At 45.1% G+C, this 16,888-nt stretch overlaps 1 long non-coding RNA gene across 6 annotated transcripts in view; it reads left to right on the top strand.

Annotated features, from left to right (window-relative positions):
• Positions 1-16,888, top strand: part of LOC141957265 (uncharacterized) — a 78,619-nt gene that overhangs the window by 5,121 nt on the left and 56,610 nt on the right. For 5 of the 6 annotated variants that reach the window (XR_012633092.1, XR_012633095.1, XR_012633093.1 and 2 more), the window contains exon 2: positions 5,088-5,268. The exons of the other annotated variant lie outside the window; for it this stretch is intronic. This is a non-coding gene — a long non-coding RNA (uncharacterized LOC141957265). The remainder of the gene's footprint in view (positions 1-5,087; positions 5,269-16,888) is intronic. 6 annotated transcript variants of the gene reach the window in all.

The following is a 16,888-nucleotide window of genomic DNA, read 5'->3' as shown; positions in this document are numbered from 1 at the left end:
CCTTCTCATCATTCCTCTTCACAAGTCCCAATGTCCTCCCAGGTTCCCCTTCTTAAATACGTTATCGCAGAGGCGCAGCCACCATTGCTAATTGCCTCAGCCTTGCTAGAGGTGGGTCTGACTTGGAGCTGTGGGAGCTTCCAAAAGCTTCTAACAAGGGGCACCACTGTAGCCCCGTCTTTCACTACCAAAAAACCTTCCACGCAAACCCAGCACACTGCCTTAAAGCCTGAGTCAGAAAAATCAGTAGTTTTATATAAGTGTTACTGTGTAGGTTCCTGCAAATCAGCTCACTAGAAAGTCCCTTGACGGGAGAGGGGAGCTTTAGCCATGCTCCCTGCTATGAGGTTGGGTTTGTGTGGGCCTTGGGAGCTGACCTGCACTGCTGGAGAATGGGCTGAGCTGAGATGGGGCATGAGGAGCCCAGAGCTGTGGAAGGACTGTGTGTGTGCATGGGAGGGTGTCATTGCCATGAGATGTTTTGGAAGACAGTTGTTTTGTCACCTCTTCTGCATGCCTCGGTCAGGAATATCCAGTGCCGAAACATGTGCATGGCCAAGAGCTGCAGGACTTCGAGAGCTTCCCGAGGGGAGAGAGTGGCATCACTGGGGTTCTCACCTACAAGCCAGGGGCTTGTCTAGGCCCAGAACCCAGCTCCTCTCTGAGGGATAGGCATAAATGACAGTGAAGCATAAAGGAAGCCCCAAAAGGCTCTCCCTGTTTGCAGTCCCTACCGCAAGAGCAGTGCCCAGAGGTGCAGGCTGCTTCCTTAGGGGCAGGTGGGGAGCAGAGGTGGGTGGGAGAGGCAAGACCACATCCTCTCATGTGGTTCATTAAGTAGCTTGTTGAGGCCCTCAGCACGATGTGAGTTGTGCTGGGAACACCCAGGCTCTGAAGCAGGCCAGTGCAGGGATTTTAAAGTGGAAAACTCTGGTCCAGTCCTCCTAACTACCCACCATCATCTTCCTTCCATCCAGCTGGTAGGGTCCAGTGCACTTCTCCCTGGCTTTCTCTGACCACTCTTTCTTTGCTGCCCAGCTTCCCTGGATAACTGCTGGTTGGATATCTGGTCTGCACTTTGGCTTTACTGGTGGAATTGAACTGGTTAAAGGGGTGTGTCGTACTGGTAATGCCTTTGGTGTGGATGCAGTATCCTGATTCCTTGCACTGGTAGAAGCCATCATATCAGTGCTGCTGTAAGCTCTTCTGCATCACGGGATTTTTGCAAGGTAGCAAACCCTACAGGGTCAAAGTTGTCCAGAAGCAGGCATGGGCCAGCCTCTCTGCTGCTCACTTATATACCACTTGCCTTTGGCTTCAGGACACTTTGTGCCTTTCCTGAAGTCTCAACAGCTGGATTTAAGAGATTGCTTGCCTCGCTTTTTTCCTTCCAGTCAGGAGAACTGAAACTTTGATCTTTTCAATGATGCTTCAGGGGCAGCATCCTGGGAGGTCCTGTATAAATCTCAGCTGGGGCTCGGGGGCTGTTGCCAGTAACTTAGAAAGCAGAAGAAAAATCCAGTTTAGGAGTTTAGCTTGTTTTGTTTTGTTTTTTAAAAAAGCAACAACCTGCGACTCTTGATTAACACTTTGTATTTTGAGGCCTAGATTTGATCATATTGCAACCATCTGTTCTTGAGAATGTTGGATGAGCAAAATCCCAGTCAAAGTAAAATGCATTGCATTGCCTTGTGTGGTTCCCTGCCCAGATAGGGAGCGAGCCCTGAATGCACAAGTGAAAGGGGCATGCAGGCTGTGTGAGGAAGGAGCGGTGCCAGAGGCTGGAGCATTACTGCCTGTGTAGGTTTAGGAAAGGTGATTTTTCCTGGCCAGCTTTCAGCCAGGTGCCGTGTCCTTGCAACTTGGTGTTGGATTGGGTAAGACTGTCCCCGGCGGTGGTATAGTGCTGACGTACACGTGACGTTGTGTGTGCTGGTTTATGTGATGGAAACAGCAGCCGTAGGCTCATGCCTGAGCATGTGGAATGTGGAACAATGGCCAAAGCCCAGGCTGTGCTCGAACCCTTTACGTTACATCTCTTCTGCATGGAAAAAAAGTCTAGTATGGGTCTCTTTTTGCTAATATTAAAGTTCAGTAAAATTATTATTATTATCATTGTCATCACTGTAATTATTATTATTAGCTGTGTTGCAGGCATAAAGTTTATATTATACATTAATGTAGTCATGCTATAGCAGTCTCTAGACGTGATGTACCAAAACCCCTTTATGCTTCAGCTGATGTTGTAAATAGGTAGTCACACCTATCAGTGCAATGACCTCTAATTTAACATGCAGAGCAAAAAGCTACCATACATTCTTTTGGAAGTATTTAGTAATGTTTCCATCTCTATTTAAATAATAATGGGTTGGTTTGTTTTTTTCCTCCTTCATAAGAGTAGGAAAGTGTGAAATACACTTTCCCATAAATGATCATGTGGGGAGCAAAGGCTGAGAGCTTCGTGCTGCAGCACAGGAAATTGAGATGGTGCTCAGGGGTTTTAGACAGCCATGTTTGCCATGTGAATTGATGGATTATTTGATTTACAGGTATCTCTCATGTGGCCCTGTTTTTTCTGTTTGCTTTTGGGGGTGGGGTGGGCAAAGCTCTAAATTTTTCTTATATAAAAATACTAACAAAAAAAGTACACGTATTTGATGTTACAGAAGAAGATAATCAGCCTTGTTTACAAACTGGAAGGTTGGTCTGGAGACCTCAGACTTCCATGTTTCTGTGGTAAATGGGGAAAAATTGAAAAGCTGAGTTTCAAGTCTCCATTTGTGGATCAAGACGGAAGGAGGCCCAGCTTTCATGAATGCACAAGATGAGTAAATAAATGTGATTAAGATGAGGAGGTTCAGAGGGGAAGGAAGATGCTTCTTTTTGCTGTCCAAGATGCTGAATCAGTGAGGAGTTTGTCCTGAAATGTTTTCTTGGGTAGTTAGTATTAAGACCCACCAGTCCTGCTTGTTAGAAGTGGCTCGGAGATACGATGGGATTCCCAGTGCTTGGCCATGGGTAGGATCTGGGGGCTCTGTCCTTGGCAAGCCATTTCTCCTCCCTTCCCTTCCACTCTTCTTCTTGCCTCTTTCATCTGTGACTATGTCAGGGCAGACACTGCCTTTTGTACGGTTGTTCACAGTGTAGGACAGTAGAGCCCTGATGGCAAGTGGATCCTCAGAGCTTCACAGAAATGGTAGAGGGTCTTGTAGTACTTCTGCTTGACATGGTTGGAAATAACAACAGTGACTTCTGTAGGCTGCCATCTTTGAGGGGTCGGTCTGGTGGCTGCAACCAACACAGCTAGACAGGAAAAAAAGCTTTTGAAAGCTTCTCACCAACTAGCTATATATTGTAAGTGCAAGTGTTGAAGATCTGGAAATAAGACCTTCCTTAGCTCCTAGCTTAGTGTGACTGGTAAATATAAGTACTGGCTTTTCATCTGCCATAGCACTCTCAATGGCCATTCTTCATATGGAGGGGAAAAAGGGGAAGGGGATTTTGCATTGATTTTGTAATTTTAACTTTAAAGATAAGTGTTTCAAGTACAGTTTACAGGTTACTAGGTGGTAACTTGGATATAACTATCTTTGAGACAGGTTATAACTGTCTTTGAGACAGGTTGTAGCCTGTATACTGCTGTTGGTACCCAGTGTCCCTGTCTTCCTTATAAATCTTGAGACCTAAAAGACTCTTGACAAAGACCTTATTTTTCAGGATTCTTTTAGCAACCTTCAGGAAGTATTTTTCTTGGGTACTTTTGTGAGACAAATTACAATACATAGGATTTCAGTTCTGTACATCCCTCTGTTATTAACTGCTAACACTGCCTCATGGAGCAAGGCAGTATAGGAGGGATTAAACAACCTGCAGACACTTGTGCGGATCCGTCATGATTGGGAGATCTTACAGTTAGTTGGTCTTGCTAATACATTTAATCATTTCTAATAACACCAGGAGTGCTGGTATTCACTGACAAACACCTGGATTCTGTTCTGCTTAGAAAACCTGGATGCTGAGCAGGTAAAAATGCTGTTGTTTCCATTGTGGTAGAAGAGCGACAGCTAAAGCTCATGAAGGTACAAGATACCATCAGGGACTGGGCTGGCTCTTGGGATGCTGGGAGCCATGCTCTCTTGAAAGTCTTGAAATCTGGGCTAGATCTGTTTGAGGCCTCCTTGAGGTGTGACAAAGCCTGTAGACCCATGAAATACTGCTTATAACATTAATATTTCATTTGAAGATATTAAGGGATTTCAATGCCCATTAGAAGTTGACAAGTGTTAAGGCTGAGGTCATGCAGCTTCAGTTTCACTGGAGGTTTGGCTGGCAGAGCAGGTCTGCCCAGAGATGCTGCTGACCTCCCTCCACAACAGCAGCCTACGGTGGCGCCAGGAGGAGGAGCTTGAAGTCATGTCTGAGCCCTTTGGGGTGGCTGGTACCAGGGGAGAAGCGATGACATTGCCTCCTCCCACCAGTCTCCATACTTGGAGCTCCACACTCCCTTGCAGTAGGTGACCTGGCTGGGCAAGCCAGGCTCAGGTGACCATGATGTGAAGATGATCCATGGTTCTGTTTAACCTTTTTGCACCCAGTTGCTGCCAGAGAGCTGAGTTCTTGGACATTGCTAGCTCATTGATGAGGAAGAGTTCTCTGAGCTCCAGCAACGCAGAAGAGCGTGAGGAAGGGGTTGAAGAGTCTGCCACTGCCATGCTGGCTCTGTTGACTGATGATACTCATCCTCAGCTGGTCAGCTGTGTTAGTGGATTAGGAGCGCTCTTGAATTTCTTCTGGTGATAAGCTCTTCTCTAGCTCTTTTTCTGGTGTTTTTCATCTCTGGCTGATTAGGAGGTGCAGCCTCATCTTCCTGGGAAGAGTCCTGTTCTTGGCACTGACATTCATTGTGTCTTGGCGTGACAACATCAATATCATACTTGTATAGGGAGTCTGAAAGTGAAGGAGGCTCCAGCCAGTCCAGGAAACTGCAGCCCATCTCTGCCACTGCATGGGCAGCTTGTGGTCTCTTTCTATGCTGGCTTCTGTTGGAAGTATCGATAAAGTTTTGAGGTCTTTTGTTTTCTTTTTAGGGTGCCCCCTGTATTACCTCAGGTAGCAGAAATACTGCTTAAAGCTTTGTGCCAAAGACCATACCAGCTTTCTGCAAGGAAATGAAGCTCTGCTCTCTGAGGGTCCAGTTTCACATGGCCTGGGCAACTCTAGGAGATAAGGACCGCCACAAACCTCATCATATTCTGCTCCAAGTGCAAGGTATGTTCAACTGAAGGTCCTTTTTCTAAGTATATAACAATGTTTTCTATAATGTTTAAAAACAGTTGAGGAACACACAAGCAAAGCAAGACCCTCCACCACTGAGTTGGAGGACAGAGGAGAAATAACATATATATCAGATGTTAGTTTATCACTTAATACAGTACCTGAAAGATAATCTGGTGATGGCTGCAGTGTTTAAACTAAGCATTGAGGAGAATACATTTGACTGTAATTCCAGTTACCTGCAGTGATTGAGCCTTTTCAGAATATAAAAAAAGTTAGGAAACAGCAAGAGTGAGGTATGTACCCAGACACCCTTAACTCTGCCCTCCCTTTCCTCTCTTCACCCCTTTCAAACTAGGGTTTATTACCAGGAATTTTCTGCAGACACAAGACTGGTTCGTAGCATCTTTTTGTATTAACAGGTCAAAGCAAGCTGTTTTAATCTAGCAGATGCTTTAAATGTTAAATTATATTTTTCTTTAATTATGTTGCCTCCTTTATCACCTTGTGGACGGGCTCATAGATTCCAAGATAATTCATGTACAAGTCTTGGTCCCCATCTGTTTTGTATGTCCCAAAATATGATATTTAAACAAACCAGCAGTCATAAGAGGAATCGTGAAGTCAAGATCATGATGGACATTGTGGCCACATTAGTTAGGGGTTGTTCTCTGTGTGGTTTGATGGATGTGGTAGTTCTGATGTGGGTTACTACTTACTACTGGTTGTTTCAGTAATGAGGGATCTTTATGCCATATTCATTAGTGGTTTAAGTGGGATTTCGGAGAACAGGGAATGGGTGGGTCTTTGCTCAGGCTCTGTTGTGGTTGACCCCTTCCTGGCTTCCTGTCTAAAGCAAGATGGTTAGATATGCCCATCCAGGATTGCCATGTATGGTGAGATGGTGGTATCTCCTTTGGCATGTCTTTTGTTCCACTCTGGTCAGCCTGTCTTATTTGCTTGTGCTTTCTATCTATATCTTGGTTTTACCCTAGGTCATTTGGTCTCTGGGACAGAGACTGGCCTTTCTATTCTATTTTTGTTAAATGTCCAGCATATTTGGTATCTCAAGCTCTTGGTGTTGTTATATGTAACGCCACTAACTAATAGCACTGATATTCCTCCTGAGGATCTGTGGCTATCTGTGCACATGATGGAGATGTGATGGCCATAAATGTGCTGCTGTAGTGTGAATTTTCTTAGATGACTTCTGTGTTGTTTTAGCTCTGAATAGCGGTAAATGTAGGAACCAGCTCGATGTAAGAAGTGTGCAGAAAGCATCCCTGTGCAGGTGAAGACTGTCTGTGCTGACCTGTCAGAGCCAGTGGCTGGTGGTGAAGTCTTCGCTTTTATTCAAGACAGTGTAGCTAAATCACGGCACAGTTTTTCTACTTGTGCATGTATATATATATCCAAGTAACTTTTATGTGTATTTTATATATATATATATATATACACACACAAACATATGTGTGAAAGCATCATTGCCTGTTTAGCTCTAACTTTGCTTCCTCCTACTAGTTTCCCTCTGTTTCTCTTTTTCTGTTCCACTTCATGTTTGCATTTTATGCCTGTGGTGTTTTTCATAGGCATATTTCCCTTTTCTCTTACGTTCTTCCCCCTTTTCTTACCTATTCTGGCTTTTCATTCTTTACCTTCTCGTCCACGTGTTTCTGCTCAAAGTTGATTTACAATTTGTCTTCTGAGTGTCTCCTTCCGCTCACCAGGGCAAGTTGGCTCTTACCATCTCTGCACACCTCGAGAGTTCATGGCCTGAGGAGTAGCTGCATCTGTGCCCTTTATTCTTGAAAAAAAGGAATAAGGGAGTCAGAGCTGCTCTCATTTCCCATCTCTCTAAATGAGTCTTAACCTGACAGTTTTGGCTTCTCTTGCCTGCTCTGGATTGCAGCTGTCGTGACAGAGTAGATCTTTCTTGGTGAAGAATAAAGTTGGGGTGAATGGCTATAGTGCTTCTCCCCTGCACCCTGGGTTTGGTGATGCTCCTTCCTTGGCGGTTGCAGTCTGCACTCCAAGCCCAGGCTCTGCATTCCTGCTGTTACCTTTCTGCCTCTAATTTTAGTAGCCTTACAGCTTGCTGCAAGCCCAGGGCTTTTCCATCTGGTTTCAACCCAGTTTTTTTCCTCCTGAGGAATGTGGACCCGGTTTGTGGTGGTCCTGCAAGGGCTGCCATGCCCTGATAGCAGAGGGCTTTTGGATGCCTGAGCAGCTGAGCAGGTTTGTGCATACATTGGTGATGGCTCGATTTGAGCAATCCCCATCCCTGTGAGAAAATCCTGCCTGTGGAGAGCAGGCAGGCAGCCCTGGGTGCAAGGAAGATTTTAAGTGGAGTTGAGGTCATGTCCTGCACAGTGCTTCCCTCTTCGGTGCAAGTAGTGAACGCTGTGTAGTGCAGTGTCTTTTAGGGGTTGACTTGTAGATGATAAAGCTGAGTGATTCGACTGCTTCTGATTATAGAAATGCAGGGATCCAAAATTGGGAAACGCTTTGATGCTGGCAAACATGCTCAGTATCACTTGACAGTAGACATTTTATTCTTGGCTGCATCAGCCTTGCAGCAAGCAAGTTTGTTGGGTGGCTTTGCTTGCACAGCTGTTTTTTTTCCCCAAAAAAATCCCAGGACTCAGCACTGTGTTTCCCGTGCTGGAAAGCCAACTCTTCCCAGCCCTGGTTTGTGGCATTGGTTTCTTCGATGGGTGGCAATTCCTGAATGTGCCCAGCCTGCGCTCTACTGAGGTCAGGTCGGGTGAGCTCTGCTGAGCAGTATAGGCAAGTGGATCTGTGGATGGGGCTTTTCTTCAGATAGACCGAAAGTTGTGTGTGTTTGTTTTTTTTTTCTTGGAAAGATGTAACCTGAATTTTAAGTGATTTAAGAAAATTTTAAGGGATATTGTCAAGGTGAATAAACAGAAACCAAACTTTAGACCTTCCCCTTTGTGTTACTGATGATAGATAACATGTGAGGCTTCTTAAATGAAATGTGAATGCTCAGTGTCATGTTTTATTCAGGATGACTCTTCTTTTATTTTTTCCTCCTTTGCAATGCAGATTGCTTTCACCAATGGTGAAAGTATTGTGTGCCATCCACTCCCTCCCTTCAGCCTCCCTTGGATAAGGGACTATTTCAGGCCATGTTTATAACTTGATCTTGCTGATGACCGTTGCACCCAAGGATCGCTTAGTGCCAATTGTTAGGGTGCTTTGCTATTTTCAAGACACTCGGACTTGATCCTGTTTCCCTTGCACACCCAAGTGGTATTTTTTTGCTCTGGTTTAGTTTGGCTCAGGAATGAACTGTTTACCTGCTCACAAGTTTGGTGCTGTCAGTCCACTGCACGTGGTGATGGCACCTGAACTTCTGTACTAGCTGCAGCTTTTGGGGTGGGACACTGAATGACACTGGCAGACTGGGGGAGTGCAGAGGACCTTGTCTTGGGAATAATAAGGAGCAGGTCATGGCAGAGATAGCCTGGCAGACAGCTGGGAAAAAATTGTTTTTAAAAGTCAGGTCTGCTTAATGCAGAGCTGCCACTGTGCAGGTTGCCCAGGTTCGATGGCGAGGCTTGTGCTGTTGCTGGCCCTACATTTTTGGGTTGAAGTGTGAAAGACTCTGTACCAGGGCAGATGATTGTGTTTTTCTTAGCCAGCATCTTGCCTCTGGTCAAAGCCAGATGTTTCAGAGAAAAAAGTGGGTGAAAGTGAAATAGATGGCTAAAAAGTATCCATATTGTATGGGCAATTTTCTACTAAAACATTTCAAGCTGGGGTTGGCTTGTGCCGAAGTCATGCCTGCTGACTGGAAGACTTGGTGATGAGTTGTAGGTGATGGATTTCAGCTAGTTTACAGAATCTAAACAAATAAATCTTTTTTTTCTTTCTCCTAATATCTAAGTGTGTGGCCTTTGCAACTTGAGTGTCTCTTTTAAGCAGCTAAAAATTTTTCTAAGTGAAATATGTTTCTGTGCTGCAGTTGAGAGATAAATATAGCTGACGAATTCAAAGAAGGCCATAGTATGTGTTATGTTGCCTTACCCAGGGTTTTTTTTTTAATTTTTGTGGTGATTCTGTGCTAACTCAAAATGGAAAACCTCCTGAAAGATGTTATTTTTCCCGTTGAAAGAAATTACATTTGGCCAGCATGCCATTCACTGCCTTACACTGCAACCAATGAAGGAATCAACGCCCCCCCCGTTTTTAGCCGAGTGCTCTGTGTTTGGAAAGCAGGCGTGTTTGCAGCTGAGCCAGCTCTAATAATAATAATAATTTGGGTTGAGAAGTGCAGAGCAGCCTGTGATTAGCAGAATGATTATTGAACAGTGTATAAATTGAGAGATGGGTTTTTAACATGGTGAGAAGAATGCACGCTGCAGCTGCCTGGGGAGGCAATCGGCTCATGTCACCTTGTTGATGTTCCCCATGTAAAACTGGGTGCAGGAGCCGCACAGAGGAAAAACATGCTTGTAAAAATGATGATTGCTTTTGAGTTTTTCCAGTAAATTCTGCTGATGAAAGAGCAGCCAGAAAACTTGTAAATAAGAGTTTTACACTGTGCTCTGCTCCCCAGGGTGATTTTTTTTTTTTTTTTTTTAAAGTTTGGATGTGGTTGTTGGATATGTTCTCTCCTTGCCAGCAGACCAAGTTGACTAGCTGTTGGCTCTAGAACCTAAAAAATGGGCTAGGAAACATTCCAAAACTTCTCCTTCACGGGTGCCGGTTCAGGTCCGGGTCAGTATGATTGAGAGAGACATCTCTATTATATGATGCTGCTCTGACATGTATAAAGCCAAATTTGTAGGCTCATAGCTGATGACTCGTTGCCTTAAAATCTAATCTGCCCTGCTACATAACAGCGAGCAGGGCATTTTACGCATGCTTTCCCCTCTGTGCCTAGTCAGCAAGGGCAGGGTTTCTCCCTGGCAGTGGGCAGGCGGCTGTACTGGAGCTGCTGTACAGGGTGGGTTGGGAGGTGGCACCACATACATGGGTGCCGTCTGCCCTCACCAGTGCAAGGCTTCGGGGCGGAGCTTACCCCAGGTTTGTGCATAGGCAGGCCCAGGATGAGGGTCTGTTGGAACTGATCCAGCCCCCAAAAAACAAGCAGAGTTTGAGAAGTGCTTCCAAAGGATGGTGCTGGGACAGACATCTGCAGATCCTGCCTCCACCTGGGCTGCTGCCAGCCTAGCTCCTCTCTCCACTTTTGAAAGAATTTATCTGCATATAAATATTGTACCAATAGAAATAAGTCTTTAAGACAAATAGATTTAAGCTAAAATTAATACTGGTTTTACATCAGTTTAACTGAAATCTAGTAGACTGTAGATCTCTTCCAGACTGCTTTAAGTATTTTTATAGGACTCGTGTAAACAGAGCCCTGATTTTCCTCCATGATGCTTGCTCCTGTAATAGACAAATAATAATAATTTAAAAAAATGCCTTAATTAGGCTTGTTTTACTTGAGGCAAGCAAGTGGACTGCATCCTTTGATCCTTTCCAACCTCTGTTTTTTGTGATTTTGTGTTTTTCTTTCCTGTATTTCTTTTGTTGACAATAATCAGAAGGATGTGTGTGTTTATGCATGTATGTGCATGTATGGATACACATACCACACATTCGCACGCACATACCTGCTCTTTTTCTGTATTATAAAACACATATATTTTTTTTCCTTGTGTCAAAGACAACTGGTATTACCTGCATGCAACTAAACAAGCCATAAAGTTAACACCACTGTCAAAAGTTCAGGAAAGCCTAGTGAACATTCTTCTAATAAGAGGATATTCTGGTCCTCTTGATAATCAGTCCCCCATTGTAAACTCATTTTGAGTCACAGACTTAAATCTTTGTTCCAGTGGAAAAAAAAAATTTATGGGCAGCCCAAACAGGCATTAAATCCTGAGTTGGTTGGGTGTTTTTGTTTGGTTTTTTTGTTTTTTTTTTTTTTTTTTTTTGGTTGGTTGGTGTTTTGTTTTGTTTTTTTTTAGCAGAGTTGCTTAAAATAGTACATTCTAAATCAGAAGAGTGACTCCAGGAGAAAAGAGAAAAATTGAAACAATACAAATCGTGGTTTGGTGGCACAAACTGTCCCACCCCAGCCCCTGATAGAAATTTGCCAGAGGCAGCAGGCTGCGTTTCCGTGCTGTGAGACACTGCATGCTTGTGATTGCTCTGCACAAGTTGGGTTTCCATCTTCCTTGTTGGTGGTCACCCCCCTTTATTTTAGGGATGCCAGAAAATGACTTTGGAGATCAAGACTATGCCAGTTTTGTGCAGATTTATTAACCCTGCTTCCTGCATTCCCCCTGTATTTGTAGGGAAAAGGCTTTTCTGGAAAATATGTGAGCATTTTGGAGACAAGATGTCACCATGATTTTGGGCTTTGACCTCTTTCTCCTTTCCCTTCTCCCATGGGGAGACAAGTAGGACATCTCCAAACAGGTCTGTAGCTCTTCCCACTGGTTCTACACAGTTTATCCATCGCCTTTGTTTTCAGTGTCTGGGATTGCCATGGCAGCAGCAGTGCTTGGGATTATGATTGCATCATGACGGAGCTTCATGTCGAGACAGCCTTTGCCTCGAGGAGGGTGTGACTTGTGTGCTGATGAGGTGGCCCATGGCTTAGAGTCCTTGGTGCCCAGGTCAGGATAAGCTGGGAAGCTGGGAAACCTGTCCCGATTTTTCCAGTGCTGTAGAGGATGCTTCTGGATGCATGGTGGATTTTGCTGGCAGCATTATAGAAATGAAGCTCAAAGTTCTGAAATTTCTTTTTGCTCTTCATTGCTGAGAATCCAGTATTGAAGGGCAGCATTCATCATTTTCTCCTTCTTGTCCAGATGCTGGTCTCAGTGCTGGCATAGCAGCGGGGTACCCCTCAGATGTGGCATCGCCCTTGCGCCTGCTGTGCTGCAGGTGATGGATGTGCTGTCTCTGGTGCAGCCCCTTCCTCACCCTCCGGGGTCCTTGGTGGGGGACCTTCTCCTGGCAGGTGGGCAGGGCTCTCCTTTTAACGAGCCCATGCTATCTCCATGTGTACCTCTGCTTGTATGTGCTTTGCCCGAGCAAACAAGAGCTGCGCTTGCATTGCTGCTTTTTCGTACAGGAATGGCAGCCGTGGTGTAAAGAGCTATTATGCTGTACAGGGTCTGTGCTCGCTCAGGTTTCCATTCCTCGGTCTCGGGTACTTCCTTTGTTCTCCTGACTCTGGTGCTGAAGCATCATTCCAAAATTAAAGTGACAATGATCTTAGTCTTTTCCTTAGAACAGTCCCTGAGCAGAGAGGAATGGTGAGGTTAGCATCTGGAGCTGACGTATTTATTATTGATGATGCCTTTAAATGATTAAACAAATTTTCCTTGCATTATTTAGGGGAATTATGATATTCATCATTAGTGGAAAGATGTCTGGAGAAATGTGTGATTCGCACTCACAAATACCTTCTCTCCTCCTTTTGTTATTTGCTGCCTGTCTTCTGCCAGCTCTTGCTTGTCCTTCTGGAGTCAGTGTTTGTCCTTCTGGCGATACCTCCTGCTGCCTTCCCTCTTGGTGTAGGTGACCTGTGTAAGGGTGAGGTGTCTTTTCTTCTAGACAGGTAGCTTAACTTGCAATGTCACCAGCACTTACATAAGGGATGTGGTAATCCAGGTAAGGAAATAAGATTTAGAAACTCTTAAGTACATTTGAGAGCTCTTTCTAGCAAATGTTATTTGGATTAATGTTCTTTATTTTACTGTCAAGGATAAGTGGAAGCATGCACAGCCCTAGCGTTAGGTGTACTTGTATCCCCATGACATGATGGAATATTGCAGCTGGGTTTTTTTGCAAAATGAGACAATGTTAACTGATAATTAGGTTGTGACAAGGCAGGCTTCCCTCTGCACCAGTTAGTTTTATTGGATCCTTAAGTCACTAAGGCACTTTTTTTTTTTTTTTTTTTACACAGCAGAAACACTGTTTACAGCATGTAGTTTAAACATGCGACATTTGTTAGCTTACCTGCTGCCCTACAGGATGTCAACATCCACTGGTGGAGCTTGGGTTGACCTCCGTATAGTAAATTTAGTCTTTGAAGTTAGTTGTCTTAAATCATTTCTCTAAAAGCTATTTTTTAAAGAAGAGGGAACCTTAACTGTTGATATTCATTCTTTTGGCTGGAATTATATATCTTGTCTTGTGCAGTCTGGCCCTGGGAGGTGGCCAGGGCTGGAGGAGTGTGAGGTGCCTCCACACTAGGTCAGGAGATAGGAAGGAGATAGGAACCTCAGCTTCGGAGGGGTATGTGGAAAGGATGAAAACTGCACTTTGAGTCAGTGGCTTTCTCTAGGGCATGCAGAACAGAAATAGCCTTAAGTTAAAAAAAAAAATAATCTAGGTAAGAGATTTTCCCCCTTTATTCTTCTTCCTGCCTTTACTAATGTTTGTTTCTGGCTTCCAGACTCAAAAATCCCTCCTGTAGGAGCCTGGAAAAGGATTAATGCTTTTGTAACTTCTCCCTGTAGAAATTTAGAAGGGAAAACAATTTATTTGCTACTTCTTCACCCTGTTTGCCTCTCGTGCTGGAGAAGGTGAGGTGATTCTCACCTGGCATCTCAAGCTTTCTTGTGTGCCCTTACATGGTCTTTCTGGGAAGAATGGGGTAACACGAGCAGAGACCTCCCAGATGCATGGCAGCCTCGGAACACAGTGATTTTTGGTAGTGGACCTGGAAGAGAGTCTCTCGGATGTTTCAGTGCTCCATGTTTTGCAGCCCTCATCCTTTGGGCAAGCTGTTGAACCCCAATCCACGTGGTTATGCAGGGCACCGTGGTGGTACTGAGGGAAAAGAGGCCCCGCTCTCTGGCCTTGGCTGACTATCGGTTCAAGTCCAAGAACATAAGGATTTATTGTTTTTCTTATTCCACCTAATCTCTCTACAGAGGCTCTGTTTAATATCTTACCCTTGTTTGAAATGTGGAATTTATCTGCTGCTATTATTATCCCAATGCAAAGGGGCCATGAGACTGTTTCAGCCCAGCCTGGATCACTTTGTGCTGGGGGTCCTGGCTGTGGGATGGGGCTGCCCAGGCCACGTTCTTTGCAAAATAATGTATTTCCCCTCATTCTACAACAGTCTCCTATAAAAATTGCAAGTGGGGTGACAGGCTGTGTGGGATGCTTCTGGAAGTCTCATTCCCCACAGTGAGGTATCCTTCATCACTAGTGATGCAAAAGGTGCAAAGGAGGCAGAGGATGGTCTGCCTGGCTAGAAACCCCATATAGCCCCAGTCCTGCTTATGGATTCCTTCCCAGCAAACTCTAACCCATCCTGGGAGCTAAACTGGGTCCTTTCCAGATAGTTGCTGCTGCTGCATGGAATGCTTCTTGTCACCAGCAAATGACTGCCACCTCTCTGAAGTTGCATCCCTCTCCCGATGTTTTCCTCTGCACCTCATGGGAAGCACTTCTCAGCCAGCCATCCCTTGTGCCGTGGATAACGTCCCGTTTATCTCCTCTTTAGGGCTGCGCCTGCGCTCACAGTCAGTCACGGGGCTCCCACAGGGCTGTGCTGGCTTTGCTGGTGCTGAGAATCTGTGCGGGCGCGTGGTCCCGGCATGCAGCGCTTGCCCCCCTCTGGCCTCCGCTTCACTGGGGAAAGAAGCTAAAAAACCCCCAGAATTCTTCACTGCTGACTGCAAAGGGCAATTATTTAGAGGGATTTCAGGCAGAGGGAGCCCAGAACGGTGAGGCTGCTCTGAATCTGAGCTATGAGGCAGCACTGGATGAATCATGGGGGGGAGGAAGACATTATCTCTGAGTCATAATCCCTATTACTACAGAGCGGATTTGCTTTGTGTTGGTTTGTTTTTGTTTTTGGTTTTTTTTTATGTTCCTGCATGCTGACTAGTGCCCAGAGAAGCATCGAGAGCCCTTTCTCTGCTGTTTCATCCATGAAGAATGCAGCCCTGTCTCTCGCCTCTTCGTCTCCACGGCTTAACGGAGTGTGGCATCCTCCCACCTCCCAGCCAAGCCCGAGCCCTGCAAACCCCCCACCACCCAGCTGGGCACCGCTCCCCTCCTCAAAACCCCCCAAATGCCAGTGGTTGCAAGGGTGGGTGCTAGTGCTTTCCAAAACATGTGCTGCGGGAGGACCACAGGCTGGCAGCTGTTTGGGCCCCTGCAGCTCTGCCACCACTGGGCAGCGGGGGGGGGGGGGGAAGTGGGGACAGGGGGAAGTGTCCTTATAATACCCCTGTTTTGCAGCTGACACCTGCACTTTGAGCATCTCAAAATGATTTATGAAGAGGGTTTAAAATGGTGGCGGCCACCCATCACTTGGCAGTATATATACACTGAAAGGAACTAGCTGTCGTCTCCCCGAAATGTTCCTACAGCTACCTGAGCCTAAGATCCTGAGGAACTTAAAATCTATACACTTTTAGACGGCATCTAATTTTTGGCATTTTGTTCTGTCGGTCAGCTCTCATTGTGCTTTTAGATTCAGACTGTATGGTGATTCCTGCTCTGTTAAATTCATCTTGATTAGATCTTCCTCCCCAAAAGATGTATGCAATATCAATACTCGTTTAATAAAATATACCTGGCCCTGGACCCTTTGCTTGTACCACAGTAGGGCCAGGGATGGAATAACAAACCCGAGTCCCCGGGACTGGTCCCATTTGCAGAGGCAGCAGTGTAAAGAGGCAGCAGACGTCTCTAAATATGTGGCTAAGAGATCATCGTGGCAGCAGGAGGCTAAGTTGTGGGTAGCGGAAAGGGCAGCTTCTGCCATGGGAGCCAAGTTTTGGTTGTCTTGTTATTCTGACTGATTAGATTAATTCTCTGGCTGAAGTAACTGACATTAATTATGTTACATTACCATTATGAGCTACTGTTCTAAGCTCTGTATGTGTTTAAAAATATTTGTATTTCCTTTGCTTGAAGCATGCAGAGTTAAAAACTTAATGCACTGGTGCACACCTGTACTTGCACACACACCAAAAAGAGGTATGGGTGATTTAAATTTCAGTGAGCAAGGCGTTTCATTGGGATATGAGACTGTTCTTTTTGCCTGACAGCATCCTTAATTAATTTTTCATTATTAGTGATAGAATAAATCTTCCTTCCCAGAGAAAAGACAGGGTAGCATCCTGATCCAGGAGTGGCAGCTTGGAGTGCTGGATCTGAGTTTCACTGCCCCTTGGGTTTCCTACACCTAAACTGCTTGCATGGAGTGACAATTGATGCTATGAAGTTTATAGGTTGTTTTGTGGTGTGTGGGGTTTTTTGTTTTTTTTTCCCCCTTTGTGTAAGGTTAGTTTTCAGTTTCCTGATGACATTTGCTACCTTTCTGTAAGAAAAGAGCAGGTGGCATTTTGAGGGGGCAATGTATGTTTGGGTGATGCAGATGTTGCCTATGGCAGGTGATGTTATCCACTCCCCTGATGCTGTGTACAGCTCTTCTGCTGGGCAGCTGAAACTGGCTTCCAGAAAAAAATAAGCTTCTTTAGCAAAGAAAAGGTTTTTTTCTGGTTTTCCTTCCCTGCTGCCTCCATAGAGCTATTTCTAAATCGATTGCATTTCATCAGCGTAACTACACTGGTTGGGGCTGTGGTTGTATTCTGAA

The sequence above is a fragment of the Athene noctua genome, chromosome 2, assembly GCF_965140245.1.
Source record: "Athene noctua chromosome 2, bAthNoc1.hap1.1, whole genome shotgun sequence".
NCBI lineage: Eukaryota > Metazoa > Chordata > Aves > Strigiformes > Strigidae > Athene > Athene noctua.
Note: the sequence above shows the minus strand (reverse complement) of the source record. Positions and strands in the feature narration are given on the sequence as shown.